This window comes from Phyllostomus hastatus, unplaced genomic scaffold, assembly GCF_019186645.2.
Source record: "Phyllostomus hastatus isolate PE091 unplaced genomic scaffold, TTU_PhHast_1.1 phas_contig_1, whole genome shotgun sequence".
Classification (NCBI taxonomy): domain Eukaryota; kingdom Metazoa; phylum Chordata; class Mammalia; order Chiroptera; family Phyllostomidae; genus Phyllostomus; species Phyllostomus hastatus.
Genome location: NW_025333498.1, coordinates 15,447,083 through 15,463,082, shown reverse-complemented (window position 1 = coordinate 15,463,082; position 16,000 = coordinate 15,447,083). Strand labels below are relative to the sequence as shown.

The window sequence follows — 16,000 nt, the reverse complement described above, 5'->3', positions numbered from 1 at the left end:
GTTTGCAAGGACCAGAAACAAAGGAAGATGTGGGTTTCAGTAGTTCCTAGAGAAAAGTTAGTTCAGGGATTGCCTTTTTGTGACGTTCCACAAAGCCTAGCACATCTCTTATCTCTGCACTGGGGGAAAGCGTGCAAATATGGCTGCCTTTTCAGTGCAGAGAGCCTTTTCCCAGCCCTTCTTCCCCAAGTTGAAAAAGGAGAGTCATAAAGCTCTGCTCTTATGTGAGTAGGGGCTGGGGAGAAATATTAACAATTGAGATGATTTCTCAGAAAATTTTAGAATTGAACAATCTGTTCAGTTCCACGTGAATAAACCAGTGTAAAATGTTCTAGTTTGGGAGGGCCCAACAACTTGCTCCATTTTCTTGTATAATTAAAAACATTGTTTTATTATTCTTCAGTGGAGAATGTATTGCTATTTCACATCCAAACTTGTGTCCTCTGCTTCCCTGGTGTTTGTTAAATCCTTGGGCATCTGGGAGTAGACAGGGGAGGGGAGAGAACATTTTAAAGGACCCTGGCAGCTGCCAGTCATATTCTGGAAAGAACATGAATATGACTTCTGCTGACAGATGGCAACAGAAGTTCTTAAATCAGAAATATCCAAGGTCATCAGAACTTTTTCAAGAAATACAAATGGCCTGCTCCAGAGGGTGCTGTGTACTTCCTGCTTAGGTGCACATCCACTTAGGTACTTACTGGGTGTGAGGATGTTAATTGCAGAGAGCTTACACATAGACATCCAGTGCAAATATTTACAAACATTACTAGAAGTCCAAAGACAGTGTATTTGAAAGGATGAGGGGAAGGAGCTACCTCTTTCAGGCAGGTTCTAAAGCTTGGATGGCCATGCCCGTGCATTAATGATGAGAATGCTAGAACTAGCCAAGGACATTTACTCTTAGCTGAGGTTCAGTGGAGCAGCTCCTATCAAAACTGCAAAGGGAATGTGAATCCTGCCTTTGAAGAAAAATGACTCTTTTTCAAGGCTGGAACTGGGGACTTGCTCTTTCCCTGAAAAAAACACAAACAACAACAACAAAACCAAAGCCTCTCTTGAGCAGGCTTTTCAGTGGGCAAGCATTTGTGGGGCAAGGGAAGAGAGAAACCGAAATTAAATTACATAGAAATGAGAATTGCACTTAGGGCAGACTTCACACAGGGGGTTTCAGAGGGGACCCGGAAAGATTGCTTCTGCCCTAATCCAGGACTGAGCAGGAGGATATTTCTGTCTAAAGGCCAGGCACTGGGAGGTCAAACTGTTATTTTGCAGTTGACAAGTATCAAACCATTTCCAGCCTTTGAGCTGGTTGGTGACTCTCCTACCACAGAAACCCCAAGAAATGGGAGGGACCCCAATTTATGTTGGAGAGGGGTTAGGGAGGAGAGCACGATTTTTTGGCCTACAGATCCCAGGTTTTCTGCGCAAGATCACTGGCGCCCGCTTGCCAGAAGATGAGAGAGGCAAAACTCGGAAGTGCTTGAATGCCTTTCGGACTGGGCTTTTTCGGGAGGGGAGGGGAGGAGAAATGGAGTGTCCCCGCTGCCCCCCCAAATCCCTGAAAAAGGAGTTGGAGGGAGGTAACTGCAATTTGGGATCATCAATCTAAGCCCCTGGGCAGTACGCCTCACTCATTTCCCCTCCAATACAGAACTAAATTGAGCAGATATTTAGAGGCAAGCCAAAACGGAAAAAAAAAAAAAATCCTAGAAAAGGTGAGTCAGAAACCATGGAAGCAAGAGAGGCAGAGCGAGCAGAGGAAAGGGACCTAGAGAAAAAAAGACAGGAGGGAGGGAGGAAGATGAAAGAGAGGGAGAGAGGGAGGGATGGAATGAGGGAGAAGGGGAGAGAGAAAGTGGGGTGAGGGAGGGAGAGAAAAAGTGGGGTGGAGGAGGGAGAAAGTGGGCGAGAGGAGAGAGAAAAGAAAGGAAAAAAACATGGCGCTTGCAAGCTGTACGTGCAAAATCCGCAAGGAATTGCAGTAAATTCCTTTTTGTTTGAAGAAAATTTACAACTTGGTAATAGACCTTTTTATGACCTATTTGCGGTCGTCATTGGCTGAGGCTGGTCATGTGCAGGCGCCGCTCGCCTTCACGGCCTTTTTCCTGATTTCCCAGGCGAATTTCCCCCCGCATTCTGCCTTCCTGGAGCCTCACCCCCTCTTTTTCTAACCTTTGTCTCTGCAGAGGTGGGCTACAGTCGCCGGCTGCGGGAGTGCGGGATCCGCAGCGGCCTCGGCTCCCACCCGTTGCCCAACTTGGCCCCACCACCGCTTGGCTCCGACCTCGCCGCAGCGGCCTCCGGAACCGGTGGGGAGCCCGGGGGCGGGAGAGTCCGGAAGGAGCCCCAGGCGCCGAAGCCCCCTCCGGCGCCGACACCGCCCGCCTGGAGCAGCCGGCCTGCTCCGGGGGGTGCCGCCCCGCGGTTCCTACACGGCTCCGTCTCCGACTTGAGCGTGTCCATGCTGCCCAGGGTGCGCATAGCCCGGCAGCGCCAAATGGATTACTGCAGCCTCCCGGGCCGACCCCCGCCTCCAGCTCTGCAGCCTCCGGGTAAGAGTCGCCCCCTTTTCGCTCCCAGAGCACCGACACGGAGAAGTTCGAGGCGCCCACCCCCTCGGGCAGCTGGGTGGGCCCAGGCCAGACCTTTTTCGCTTCCCCGAGACCTTGGGTTGGCTGTCTGTGCCCCCTTCTGCCTAATCACTCCATGTCTGAGCGGTCGTCCCCTGGGGTCCTGGCTGAGGTCCCGCGGAGCTGAGAAGTCCAGAGGAAGGCCCATTTCCTCTGGAGATTTCCAGAGGTGAATAGCGGCAGATAAGATCCCACTGCTTGGATCGAGAGTCCCTCAATCCCCACCCCATGTATGTGGTTCCTGGATGTCTCAGCTTTGCTGCGTGTCCCTAAAGGCACTTTATAGCATAGAGTAGTGTTCTGCGGTTTGTCTGTGGTCAGAGGTACCTGGGAGACAAACAGGTGTTTTTTGAGGGTTGGGGTTTGGGGTGGGGGTGGGGTGTATTCTATGTGCGTAGGATGTACTTGGTTGTTTAATCTAGGTTGTTGGTGGGTGATGTTGACTAATTTCTGCGATTTATGGTTTATTGGGCCTTGTGTATGAGATGGAATGTTAAATATTTTAAACTGTTTTGTAATTTTTAGTGAATTCTTGTAACAACTCAAGAAAGGTTCCTCCCACACCCAATAATTTGAAAGGTGAATTTGCATTATTTTATGTCACAATATGGATGCTTTGGGGGGTAGGTTGTATTATTAGGTAACCTGGTGAGGGCTTGGATTAAAAAAACCCATTAGACATTTCAGAAATGTGAAGCATGTGTATGTTCAAACAGCTCTTGCGTTTCCTACTTGACAGAATAGGAAAAGGGTAAATATTTTGCTCTCTTGTGTTGTGGATATATATATATTTTGCCTACAAACCAATATTCTATAGCAACATTTTCCCCTCTACTTCAAAAGTACTGAACTGAAACATGAATCAAAAGAAAATTTTTGCAGAAAAAAAAAGAATGCTATTTTCTCTCAGAGACTTTGAACAGTACTTGAGGATGTAGCACTCAAATCCTATTGCCTATTTACTCACGAACACATTGTGAAATATTAAAACCTTTGGCCAAGCTGCCGCATTGCGCATGGCGTGAACCTGCTCAGGGCGAAGTGTGATCTCCAAAGCATCCATTGGCAAAAACAATGTTTCCCCAGATATTCCAATGTAGCCATGTTGGCCGTAAAAGCATTTCTGAGCAATAACTGATATCTTTGTAGAGACGTAATTTTAGTAATTGACGATGGAATCACGTTAGTTTCAAAATGGAGGTCCACGATTTGTGGCAAGTTGACCTCATAGAGTTATCGTGGATCACTATGATCACTCACAAATAAGGAACCCAGAGTGATTTTTAAATATGGAATGTCCATATTTTGTAACTACTTCTCTGCTGTGGTGCAATGGCTGTTGAGATTAGTCTTTCATATTGATAAAAAGCATTATCTATTGAAAAGCAGGGCGCTGGTTGGGGGCTCTTAGATCCTCCCCTGGCAGCTCCATAGCCTAAGGAGCCCCTAGGTGGGCTGCGACCACAGTGGGGTTGGAGAGGAGCTGAGTTCATGGTGGCTAAGCCCTGGTGTTCAAAGCCTCAGTCACTTCTCTTTGGGTTTCGTGGCTGAGCTCAGCCCAGTGACTGGAAACCTGGGCGGCTGCAGGTCCAATTACACAGCAGAGGGTGATGTCATGGGCAGATAGATATGGAGGACTGAAGGGCTCTTTTTACAAAAAGCCCTCCGCCCCCCAGCATTAAGAGCTTATTGGAACTAAATGGCCTATTGCATCTAAGGGAATAAATATTCTGCAATTCATATTTGAATTCAGGCCACTTAGTCCACGAGTAGACTAGTTAACGCTTTTGCCACTGCCGGAAATGCACCTATTGTCCCTGTTAACCCAATAAAAAAATTTAACGAAATAAAAAAGCTCTTGGACCCTTAGAGCTCACAAGCTGGGAAGTGTAACTCCCAGAGTGCTTGGCCGGCACTTCTATCAGTTTGTACATCAGGGAGACCATGGCACGAGATGGCCCTGGTGTCACCGGGTCAGGCTGTGAGCTGGGTTTGCGCTCTCCCGGAGGACCAGGAAAAACAGCAAAGCTCATTATTATAAATGTAGCCAAGCATCAGGGCTGAAAATCAAACATGTTTTCCTGTCAGATGCTCCTCCAAATAAATATATTTCACCAGAATTTTGTTTTCTGAGCTTGAGAAGCAGAGGAAATTGGAACAAAGACAGTATTTCACTCTGGGCTGGCAGGCAGCTGTTAGAGGTATTTACGGCCTTGCCGCAGTGCGGCCGCCGGGCAGGGCATGAGGGGGCACCGGAAACGGGGGAGAAGCTACCAAGAACTCGGAATTCCGATTTAAGTCCAATTTAGGGCCACTTTTCCGGAATTGGTGGGAATAAATGCCCTCCTTCTAGGAACTGGCCCCTTAGACTTGATAGTTGTGCAGAATGAGGGAGAAGTTATGCTCTTTGAACGTAGAGTGGTTTTTCCCTGCCTTGACTAGCGACTCAGGAGACACAGTGCACTAGATATGAAATTGCTGATCCTAATGACAACCTGGAGAGTGTTGGCAACGTGGCGATTGTGCTGGGTCTGAGGAACAGCGCTTGCAAATCGGAATAGATGGTCGATGCTTTTAATACAGGTTTTTCTGAAAAAGAAAAGTATGTTTCCTGCCTGTCTCAGATAGGGTATCTAAGCACCCCTACAGGTAGGCACTGAAGCAGTACACGGTGTGGAACACCGCCCGCACAGCCCCCAGACTCCGTGGCCTGACCAGCGTCTGGCGCATGTGCAGTGAAATAGCCCAGCTGGGAGATCCAACCAGCAAAAGCATGGATGGGGGGAGGGCGACGAGCGTACTCAGGGCAGGAAAATATAACCCGATCTCTCCATTCCTCCCTCAGGAATCGCTACTCATCTTTGTTTTATTCCAGCCTTCAATCTAAATATAGCTGAACGTCTTGCCCTTGACTACATTATTTTCAATCATCCTGACTCACCACCTCACCCCAATTTAAATCTGTACTGCAAATACAGTCTGCAAATACAAGCTGATCGCTAAAGGGAAACCAAATCTTCTTTCAAGGTGTTAAAATAAATGTACACATATATGTATATTTAACACCTTAAAATAATATGTTATATGTGTGATCCTCAAGGAAGTGTATAGATTTTTTTAGCGTGATGCTTCTGCTTTCGGAAAAGGCATTTCCTTTTGGTGCCTGTTCAAATCACCAAACTTCAACCCAATCGCATCTGCCGGACCTTCCCGGGATCTTGTTATTCCCCTGCAACACATTGGAGGGCCTTGGGGAGGGGGTGGGCGGGCGGGCAGTGGCTCAGTGGAGAGCGGTCAAATAAATAAATAACCAAATAAATAAATAAACGGAAAAACGGGAGGATTTTCTTCCTGGGCTCGCCTAATTAATGGGGGGGGGGCGGTGCATGCTCCTGGGCCACGAGCCTGTGGTCAGTGCTGGAGGGAGTGCGGCAGGAGGTGACCTCAAAGACCTTCCGACTTCTCTGGCCACCAGCAGCGGACACAGCAGCAGGAGCTCACAGGCTCTGGTGCGGGAGACCTCCGCGCACACATTGAAGCTTGGGCCAAGGAGTATCCAGACGGTTGCAGTCTCCCTGCTCAGCTGTCTGGCGCCTTGTCCAGGAGGAGGCGCTGTAGGACAAGCGTCTCGAGGCTGCAGCAGTATTGGAGTAGCGATGCGCACTACGGGGCAGAGGAGGTGAGGGAGGGGAGGAAACTTGACCCCTGTGCCTCTCTTTACCCGCCTTCCACCAAGGCTTTCAAAGTGCTTTATGCCTGGGACGAGGGTCGGGACTCTGCGCCCAGTCCCAGGGAGCAGCTTCTCAGACCGGGCAGATAAGACTGCCTCCTGTCCTGGGAGCCTGTAGGTAGGTTCCAGGATGGGAGGCAGGCTATCTCACTTTCTTCATCTTCCCGGAGGGGGCGTGATTTTCACACGCTTGGCTGCTAAGAGCAGGAAACTTGGGTTCTGTGGTAGGGCAAGCCCTGCTGAACCCACAGGGTCCCAAAGAGTCCTCTTATGCTGGGCTGCTGTTTTTGACGCTTTACATTCCCACGATCCCTGGTACCCAAAATGGGCGGCCTTGAAAAGCACAGCATTAGGTGCCTCCTCCAGTGGGCCTTGCCCTGGTTCACCTAGAGCAAGGCCTGGGTCCCGGGACTCCCCTGGGGCTCCCTTTGAGAGGCACGGCAAAATTTACTGCCTTTTCGACTTGGGAACTCTGCAGATGCCCATCTCTACACTTTTCCACACCACCCACACGCTCTTCTTTCACTATTGCCCCTATTTCAGGACTTTGGTGGGCTCCACAGGGCATTTCTTGTACCAGCAGTGGCACCCAACTTCAACAAGCAGCTCTACTCCCACTCTGTTGATCCTCTGTTGGCTCCTGGCAATGCAGTTTTTCAACCTTTTCCCCTACTTTAGGGCATTGATTCTTAATCAAGGCCTGCATTCAAATCTTGTTTATAATGCAGGTTCCTGGGTCTCACACCAGATTTCTTACTAAATCATAATGTCAGGGGCCTGCAATTTGTAAACACTGTTGCTCTAGGGCAATTAGAATGCACATGCATGTCTGAGAACTACTTGATCAAGTGTCTCTCAAGGACATTTTTTCATTGTTTTTAGAGAGAGAGGAAGGGAAAGAGGATTTAGAGAGAGGGGAAGAGAGGGAGAGAAACATGGATGTAAGAGAGAAATATCAGTTGGTTGCATGCTTGCCCCAACCAAGGACTGAACCCACAACCTAGGGATGTGTCCTGCCCTGGAATTGAACCCAGGACCTTTTGGTCTGCAGGACAATGCCCAACAAACTGGGCCATACTGGCCAGGTCTCTCCTGCTTTTTTTATTGTTATTCTGTCTCTAGGGGGTAAGTTCCCCCTACCACTCAGGAACCCCTGTAGTTCTGGAGGCTCACTCACTAACTGGGTTTTCTAATGTCACTTTCCCATAGGTTGAATAATGGTTCACATTTAGGGGGAAGGGACATGGATCCCTTGCTAACTTGGAGATTTCAAACTGAGTAGGTTCAGACTGCCTTGGTTCAAACTTTTACCACTTACCTCCTGTGTGGCTTTAGGCAAGTAGGGAAGGCTCTCTGGGCCTATAACCTCATTTGAAAAGTAGGGATAATGAGAGTACCTTGAAGTGTTATGAGGATTTTTATTTATATCACACTACTATATATCCAGCACTATTCTAACTGCTTTACATACATTAACTCACTGGTTAACTACTTAAAAGAGTGTTTTAGCACATAATAGGCTTTCAGTATGGGTTCCTTATTAGCACTATTCCTTTTCTGCTGAGCGATCAGACCTAGACTTTTAGAGCTGAAAGAGACCTGATTCACTCACCCAGTCCTTCAATACCACAGAGGAAAAGACAGGTCTAGGTAGGCTTGGTCACACAGCAGGCAACAGACCCAGGAACACATGATTCTGGGACACTTCCCATTGCTGTAATTGACCTCATAGGCCCTGCCTCCTGGGGTTTCAGTGTCTGGCACCTGTCTACACTTCATGGCTGCCCCCAGGAAGAAAGTACCCCTAGGTCCTCAGTGGGCAGATATCAGGGAGGGGAGGCCTTACAAACACATGGACACATCTGCAACTCCTACACAGGGCTTTAGGCCTTTCCAGAGAGCAGCCCCCACTGTCCACCTCCTGAAGTCACCTTCTCTGCCACTATCTGTCAGTCTCGCCTACCAGGGCAGGAATCCTCCTTTATAGCCCCAGGGCAGATACTTTCTTTTCAGTCTCTTGAAATCTAGGGCAGGCTGGAAAAACAAAAGGCCAGTGGGCAACATCAAGACAAGTCTGGGTGCCCCACTCGTCCTTAACCTACTTGAGTTCCAAGGTCTGGGCTCCAGGGCCATGTCTGAGCCATAGTGCCCAACCTGGGTGGTAGTGATGCCAAGGTGTGTCTTTGAGAGGTCTTAGCCCCCAAATCTCCATCAGCCCTTCCAAATTTTGGGGATTCCTTATATCTTTTAAAAACAGTTATGTAAATACTGGCTCAGGCTACAACACCCAAACATATATCCACCCCCTGCAATCAGGTTCCAGCTGCTTAGCCCTAGCTTCTGTGACTTCTGCCTGTAGACTTTTCCTACAAGGGCCTCCACAGCCCTTGGCTAAGATGCTCCTCTTGGTTTAACCAGGAGTCCACCTGGGTCATATTTTCTCTCAAAACACACATAGTCTCATTTGCTATCAAACACATCAGGTGGAGTTTGGCCCATGGTATAGGGCAGTGCTGTAGCCCCCCAGACACCCCCAGCTTCTGTTTCATATAACCTCCATTATTGGTTCTCCAAGGATGGTTGCCCCAAGCCTATCCCTTCTTGGGACCATGGGAGCCTTTTCTAGCCACTAACCCTACTGTCAGAGATCCTGCCCCAGGGCCCATGCTTTTGGATATCATCTCTAACTATTGAAATTTTCTTCTGCAGTCACCTTTTCTTCCCAGAGGACACCAAGCCTAAGCTCCAGTGAGTGGATTCCATTGTAGTGGGTAGGGGTGTGGGTGCCAGAAGTGTTCCTCTTTCACTTCTGATAGAGCACAGTCCCAGGAATATGAAGTCATATGTCTTTCCTGCTTTGAACTCCCTGATCAGCCCTTCAGTGGCCCTCCCCCTATCATGTGTCCCTAAGTGCCAGGCCTGGGCAGACTCCTTTCTCCTTCTGTCTCTGGTATAGAGAGTTCACCCAAATTCCCATCCATACCTACCCTGGTTTTGCAGGCATTTAGTTTAAGGAGAGAGCTTAATACTACCTCTGGGCAAGAAATCTCTTAAGAGTCAAGATCAGAATACTCTTTCTTACCTGGGACCGCATAGCATGGGCCCTTTGGGTGGGCAAAGGCAGACCTCATTACATTTGCAGTGTAGCTGTTATCTCTTGGGACCCCTTTATACTCTGTTCCTTCCTGGGTGCTATCTGGCTTCTACAGAGACTCTACCTTATGGGAGCTCTCTGGGAGGAATTCCCAGAACTGGCCCTTTCCAGTGAAGTGGGGAGCGAAAATGCCTACAGTCTCAGACTTTACCCAGAAACCAATTCCTTACTGGTTTTTAAGAAGGCTTCAACTACTCCTCCCCTACCTTCCCTTTTATTACCATTACCACTACCACTGCCATTGAAAGTCCTTGAGAAAATCCCAATAAATTAGCCCAAGCTAGTCTGTTGTCACCCCTGGTGCTCAAAGTTCTTACTAGATGGAGTTTGCTCTTCTCCATCTCTACTCTCTCATTCATCTACAGAAGCCCAGGACATTGGGGGTTGGGGAGGACAAAGGGAGATTGTGGGAAGGTGGACAGTCTTTCCTTAATCACATTTCCTGGCCATCCTAAGATTAGAAACTAATTGAAGGTGTCTGCTTCAATGTCTTCCTTTCTTTCCTCCCTCCCCCTATGCATAACTAGCTGCTTTCCTGTTATTATCGAAATATACAGAGTAGGCTGTTCAGTTTTATTCATCTTCTGTAAGCCACAGTGAAGACTGAAAGCAAGTCCCAATCACCATCCTTCATCATTCATTAAAAAACAACAACAACAACAACCTACTAAACCCTGACTGGCTAGGTGCTGGGCATTGTTTCAAACACCATCTCCTCAGGCTGTTCTTCTCCTTACCCCACCCCACCCTTTTAAAAAGCTCGTCACAATTGCCTAGAAAGTCGTGCATCCTTTGATTAGTTCTCTTTTGTTAATTTAAGGGAAAATAAAGAAATCTTTTCCCACTCCCTTAAAGTTTGGTTATTTCTTGCAGTAGTTTAACAGGGACTAATTTTGATGTTGCTCACCTAGTGCTAACAGAATCAGAAACCATTTTTAAAGGGTTGATCTTTACTCATTTTAAAAACAGATGCTACCAACTGTAGAAGAAACTATCCTCCTAAGTGGTTAATGTGGGGGAAAAGGAAAAGTAGGTGTCATACAGTCTGAGCTATCAAACCCCCCCACCCTTTCTAGCTAATGAAAGTCATATCAGGAAATGGGTTTAGAAATGCCTGGAGAATGGGTGGAAATTAGGATGCAAAGTGATCTTTGTAGAGAAGGATCTCTTTCATGGACTTGACAGGACTTGCTGATGAGAATTTTTGCAACTGAATTTGACATAGAAATCATATGCGTATGTGCTCCACAAATCTACACAGAACATCCAGTTTTGTTTTGTTTTTTTTAAATCAGAATTGTAAAAACCACAAGTTTTCACACTGTTTGGTGGCAACTCTGGCAAGCTACGGAAGGATGCTGGGGATCAGTTCTTGGTACTTACTTCTGATGGTGGGGGCTGGGGGCATCTCTTCCACCCCACCTCCTTCAAGCATGGGAAGTTACACTCTCCCTTAGGGCAGCCCTCAGGCCAAACTCCTTTGGTAGGCTTTCTCAGCTGGAGAGCACACTCCCCCGCCCAGCTCTCTTAGGTTCTCCCTCTGGTGGGAGAGGCAGTTCAGGAGTTGGGGAGAGGACCCACCCGGGTTTGGGCCCTGGACCAGGAGCCGGAGCCCTGTGGTTGGGGCTGTGTGGGAGTGGGGACATCTGACTTCCTGGGCTTGGGTTCCTTGAGAGCCTCATTTGCTTCCTCACACCCTCTCCCCTTCACACCAGGGCTGTTTTATTGTTTTATAACCTTCTTTAGAGTTTCAGTTGCCAAAGATTCCAGTGGGGCTATTCTCCACTTTCTCACTTTCCCAAACCCCAAGTCTTGCTGTTTTAAGCAGTTTGGTCACTTGCAAAGTCTTTCCTTTCAGATCTAAGCAAATTATAGAAACCTCTAGGTATGTAGCTACCTTCAGCTTTGCTGAGCCCATCCACAACAAACACCAAGTGTGAACTCCAACTGCCACCCCACCCCCAAGCCCACCCAGCCTCTCCCAACCACCCTTTTTTCTACTGAAGCTTGAACAAAATCTCAAATAATTTCTGGTATAAGCAAGTAAAAAGTGGCCTTTTATTTTCCTCTTTATTTATTTACCACATCTATAGCTAGAAAATGATTGAAATAAAGGAGTTGAAGGTACTCACAGTGAATGCAGCCAAAGAATCATAAGACATGCCCACCAACCAGCCTTTTCCAAATAGTACTATCTCCCAACTTAAACAGACGTCTCTGAAAAGATGCTATTTGAAAAGCCTGGGGTATTGGTATGAATATGACCCTCTTGCATCCTGGATATTTGGAACTATTTAAATGTGAGGGAACAGTTGCAGTGAACCTTTATTTAGTGAATAAAAGTTTAAAGCCAAAGGTTATTTATGGTTCTGCAGAGATGGGACCTGAATGGCTATTTACCAGCACGTGATTCCAATAAACTTTGTTTTATGGCTTGAGAGTTGACAAGCCAAAATATAATTCCCACCATAAATTAGGTTAAGAGCATACAAGTGCAGATGCTTGGTTCCTGGAGCAGCGATAGGAAAGTGAGAGGTTCCAGCTAGCGCCTGGCTCAGTGGAGGCAGTTCTACTCCCAGCTCCCATGCCCACTAGGAAAGAAAACCAGTAAGTCATTTACTTTTTCCAGGAGAGCTCCAGGGGTGGGGGATTTTTCTGCCTCTCTTTTCCTCTTGGGGTGAGAAGTCATCCCATTAAAGTTAATTCTAATTTTAGCCTTAACCTAAATTAACAGAGAAAAAGAGAATCCTGGTTTTCTCCCCTCCCTCTAGACCCAGAAAGTTAGGAATTGAGGTTCCCACCTCACCAAGAGGGACTTGCTGTCTATCTCTTCCCCAAATGGAGCATCTGTTTCAGAAGTAGAATAAGATAGTGGTAGTCTAGATAGTAAGAGAGAGAAAGGATGAGGATGGTGATGACTTTGCTTCTGAGATTTCTCAGAGAAGACTGCCATCCTAGAATAAAACTAGAGACTGAAAACTTAAAGCTGGATGCCAGTCCCTGGGAGGACCACTGCTTTGTGCGATTGTTTTGTGGTTTCTCCAGCAGCAATGCTGACAAAATCATGCCATATCACAGAGCTGGATAACAATCTAAAGCATTGCCATTTACCTTGAAACCCATTGATTCTCCTCCTCCTTGGTTATCATTTGGGTCCTCATTTCCCTTGGAAATAGCTCTTTGTTTTGAATTGGACCATAAGTGGGAAGGCAAGTCCCAGCCTTGCTGGTCCTTCTTTGGAAAGAAGACAGGTTTTGGGAGCGCTAGTTTGGGGTTGGGAAATTTGAAACCAATATGAAACTGGAAAAGGGGACTGAATTGCTTCCAACAGGAGATAGACGGAAAGCTGGGGCTGGGGACAGATGCAGCGACGGCCACCTCCCAAGTGGACCTGCGCCCACCCAGCCGATTCTGCACAAGGAAACACACAAAGGCCCGTTTTTCCTCGCTTCCCGTGTCTGAATCGGGCCAAGCAACCAGTAAGGTTTTTGCCCAGGGCTGCGTGGAGTGGGGGAGGCGATGTGGGTCATTCGCTCCTACTCTGTGGGTCTGCCCTTGAGGACTGCGGTCTCTCCTCTGCGGAGAACTTGGCGCAGTTCCTGGGGGGCGGGCACCCAAAGCAGGGAGGTCTTTGTATTGGTGGGGTGCCTGGGCCTTGTCATTTTTCTGTGTATCATCTATCTCTGCTTTATCTTCCTGTGGAATTTAAGTGATGCCTGTTTTCATTGCAACAGGTTTGGGACCAGGAGGGACCACCGCTGTAAGTACCTTCCCGTTTCTTCCGAATTGCAAAGAGGCGATGTTAATAGCTGGGGAGGTGGCAGGCAAGGGCCGCGCGAGGGGAGTGGGCGGGTGGAAGAAGGGCCCTGCCTCCCCTGGCCTGGGGATGGGAGAGGAGCTCGCTTTGGAGGTGGAGGTTTTAAGTTGAGCTCCTGGGTAGATTTTTGGGGCCTAGTTCACAGTCACCTAATTAAGGGAACGTGCCTGCGCAGGCTTTCACCCATGTCTTCTTGGGCCTCACTGGACCTCCCCGGCCTTCCCAGGGCTTCCCAGCTCGCACAGGTGCAGCTCCGCTGCCGAGTACGCTTCTCTTAAGAGCTTGCTGTTAATTAGCAGCCCGCCCTAATAAGTTGCGGCTAGCGTCACCTCCTGCTGAACCAACCTGCCAAACGCCAAGGCAAAGCGATCTCCCGCCGCAGCCCAGCCCAGCTTAACCCAGCCCTGCCGGGCCCCAACCTTGTCTCTCTCTCTCTCTCTTTTTTAATAAAGAGAAGAAAGAAAATGAGAGAGAGGGGGGAAAAAACACCGTATAGTGGGTGCGTTGAGTGGGCCCTCTTCCGGGAAGGACTGCGAATTCCGAGCTTTAGGTAGAAGTCCCTCCTCGCCCCTCCCCCGGCCCCAACCTCTGCGGTTTGAGCTCTCGTGGCGGACACGGCTGAGCGAGGAGGGAGGAATACGGCCCTGGCCCTTCTCATTCACCTCCGCTCCTCAATAGCTGTAATTCGACAATTTTTGTGCCTGAGCCTCTGGTGTTGCAGGCAAATATGGGGGTGAGGATTGATTGGGAGGGGTATTGGGAGGGGTGAGGTGAGGGCATAGATTCTTGGGGTCCTGGGAAGTTGGATCCTTCTGCGTTGCACGTGGCACGGAAGACAGGTACATATCTGAGGAGGTCTTGGTGAAGTTTCGGGAAGACTGTCTCCTTACGATGAAAGTAGTGGTGGGAAAATCAAGGGAGGGAAAACAGTGGCCCCTCCCTCACTACAAAATGGAGATGATTTTATTTTAATGAGAGATGGAACACGCGAGGGCTGTAGGAATAAGGCACACTTCCTATCTACTGAGACCTTCTCTGCTGGGTCAGAGGAGCTGGGACTTGGCTCTGGGCCAGGTTTCTTTGCCCTCCAGGCTGGGCAGCATAGTCGGCTCCCTGGGGGTTGCGCTAACCCCCAGAAGTGGAAATTTCACCCAGTACATAGTCCCTTCTACCAATCAGGCTGGGCTCCAGGCTGGAAAATCTGGTATCCTCCAGATCCTCTTGTCTTGCCCCCTTTCTGCCACGGCCCTGGCTCTTGGGTGCTTATCCCTGCTGATGCTTCTGGTATGAAAACCCACATTCGGGACCCTGTGGCTGAACACAGCACAAAACCCGGAGAGATCAAAAGCATTTGTATGAACAGTTGTGAGGGAGGTGAATATTTAACGCTTTTGTTCATCAATAACTCGTTGGCTTTGACCTGTCTGAACAAGTGGAGCAATAAGGTGAAATGCAGGTCACAGCGTCTAACAAATATGAAAATCCGTAGTCTCACCGGGTCCCTACCTAGCGCAGCAGGATCCCCCAATCTGTGTGGATAAAGCCTAAGTCTTGTGTCCCCAAGACAGTGGGTGTGTGGGAGCACTTGGCAGTAGTAGACAAAGTTGGGGTGAACCCCCCTGGACCAGGGAAAGTGGGTCTGTTAGAATTGGCACCAGGAAATCCCTACAAAATATCCGAAGTACTGGAACCAACAGATTAGGATGGGGTTGGGGGAGTGTGCAAATTGCAGAGTAGAAGCAGGTAGCCAATTTTGCCAGTCTGGGGGGGCAGAAAGGAGTCTCCTTGCTTCCCTGCTCCACTTTACCAGGCAGGAACTAATTTTTGAATCTTGAAGGGAAAAAATCAAAACAAAAAACATTTTAACACCTCTAACCTGCGGGCAGGGGTCCCCAAACCCTACTCGAGCCCAGGCATCCCTCGGTCCCTGAGACCCACCAGGGCCTGGAGTGCGCCTGTGTTCTTGGTGCCCTGGATCGAGGGTTGAGCCCCAGACAGCACCGAGGCACTGGGGTGGGCGCACATTTCGTGAACTTTTGTACTCGTGTGCTGCTGTCGGCAAAGCAAAAATAATGAAACTTAGTGATATGTTTGTAAATGATTTCGAATGACCCCTCGCCCTGCCCTTCACCATTAGTGTGCTGGCCCCAACCCAGGGCAGCTCGGTGCCTGCAAGCAGAGCCTGCCTCGGGGGTCTGCAGCAGCAGGAGCAGCAGGACGGAGAGGCCAGCCACCAGCCGGGCTCAGGGCCCAGGAAGGTGAACGTGCGACTTCTTGAAGACCTGGCTTTGTCAGTCAACCTGGCTTGCCCAGCAGTGCGAAAAATAATGGATGGAGGATATTCCCCTCTTGCCTTTCTTCTGCCACTAAGAGCATTTTTTCCTTTCTGGAAAATACCACTTGATAAGGGGGAGCTTCTATTTGGATCTGGAGAAGGGGAATAATAAAGCAGCCATTTCTGGGATGGATTTTTTTTTCTTCCCTAAGAAGACTGTCGTGGCTCCTTGACTGTTTGGTAACCCCAGCCCTAGTACAAGGATGGGAAGCTCGTTGCTACAAATTGCCACTAAGCTCTTCCGGCTACCTGAACTGTCTCTGAAAATGCGGGTGGCTGTGTCGGGCTGGTGGTGGTTCGGAGGAAGAGGACAAGGCTGGCAGTGGTCTGG

At 48.7% G+C, this 16,000-nt stretch overlaps 1 long non-coding RNA gene across 1 annotated transcript; it reads left to right on the top strand.

Moving 5' to 3' along the window:
• The first annotated feature begins 12,018 nt into the window (after positions 1 to 12,018).
• Positions 12,019 to 15,791, top strand: LOC123813631. The gene is made up of 4 exons (XR_006784789.1): positions 12,019 to 12,124; positions 12,849 to 12,996; positions 13,252 to 13,277; positions 15,472 to 15,791. It is a non-coding gene; the product is annotated as an uncharacterized LOC123813631 (long non-coding RNA).
• Positions 15,792 to 16,000: the final 209 nt, after the last annotated feature.